Here is a 1,646-nt window from a genome sequence, read left to right as displayed (position 1 = left end):
GTCATTGTTGTTTGGCGGGTCCAGGCTGGGGATTCGAACCCTCCACCTTAGGTGTACGTGGCTGGCGCCTTAGCCGGTTGAACTATAGGCGCTGAGCCTCATGTCTCTTTCTTTACCATCATTTCTAACTCTGCATTTCTTTAGTTGATTACCTCCAGTATCTACAAGTCTTAGCAGACCCTGCTCTTGGGGGGAAACCTTGACATTTGGAGCCTGACAACATTTGGCATCTAATGGGTTCCTGTGGATTCTGAAGTTCACCTGAAAAACATTTGTGGGGAAAATTTGTTCTCAGTGATTGACTCTTGGAGATCAATTTTGTCAGCTTTGGTAAGTCACCCAAAGTGTCTGGAAGCATTTTCAGGATAACAGTGGGAAATACCAGGTTTCATTTCTCTCCTAATTTGGAACTGGTATGCTTGCTCGTAAAGAAAGGAGGGGGGAATCTCTGTCAGTTCAGAGAGTCTGTATTCTCTGATTGATGTGCTCTCAAATTTCTGTCTCTGGTTTATATCAGAGGGAGTTTTAAACATCACTGATTGGGAAAGGTTAGACAAAAAGCTTGTTAAAACTCCGAAATCAGGTCATTCTCTCTCTGTTTCAACTTGGTCAGTTTGGATGGCTATTTGTGCACTGCTCATGCCACCATCTTCTACTGAGCAATTGCTCACCTTGCCAGAATCATTAAATAGGTCTCGTGAAAATCTAGGAACCTGAGGAGATTCCTTTAGTGAGATTTCAGTCCAGGATATTGGAGAAAATTTACAGGAGTCAGTTCCCCTGTTTGTAGAGTCACTCATAGATTTTGATACTGCAGGGTCATCCACCCCTCCCTTTCAGAAAACAGTGCAGCCACCACAGCAGTGACCACATGTCTCAAGAAATTAATGAATTCAAAGCCCAAGTCACCAAAGACATTGAGATAATGAGAAAAGAGATAGCAGAGCTCAAGGAAACAAAAAAGTTAGTTGAGGACCTCTAAAATACAGTAGAATCCCTCAGTAATAGAGTTGACCAGGCAGAAGAAAGGATCTCTGAAAGTGTAGACAAAGCTTTTGAATGTTCCCAAACATTCAAAGAGGCAGACAAATGGAGAGCATAAACTGATCATTCCCTGAGAGAGTTGTGGGATCACTCCAAAAGATCAAACATTCATCTTATAGGAATTCCTGAAGGAGAAGAGGATGGTCCTAAAGGTACAGATGCTCTACTCCAAGAGATCTGGAGGAAAATTTCCCAAACATTGCAAGAGATACAGAACTTCAGATAGCAGACAGTTTCAAAACCCCAGCAAGACTCAATCCAAATACAACATCTCCTAGACACATTGTGATTAACTTTGCCAAAGTTAAGATGAAGGAGAAAATTCTGCAAGCAGCCAGACATAATAAAAGCATCACCTACAAAGGGAGAAATATCAAAATAACTGCAGATCTCTCAGCTGAAATGTTTCAAGCTAGAAGAAGATGGTCATCAACTTTCAGTCTCCTAAAACAAAACAACTTCCAGCCCAGGATCTCCTATTCAGCTAAACAGAGTCTCATTTGTGATGGATAAATCAAATATTTTAATGACACAGACATGTTGAAGAAGTTTGCCATAACTAAACCAGCTCTCCAGGATATTCTCAGACCCATCCTCCACAA

The sequence above is a fragment of the Otolemur garnettii genome, unplaced genomic scaffold (assembly GCF_000181295.1).
Source record: "Otolemur garnettii isolate 467f Iridium unplaced genomic scaffold, OtoGar3 scaffold00204, whole genome shotgun sequence".
Lineage (NCBI taxonomy): Eukaryota > Metazoa > Chordata > Mammalia > Primates > Galagidae > Otolemur > Otolemur garnettii.
Note: the sequence above shows the minus strand (reverse complement) of the source record.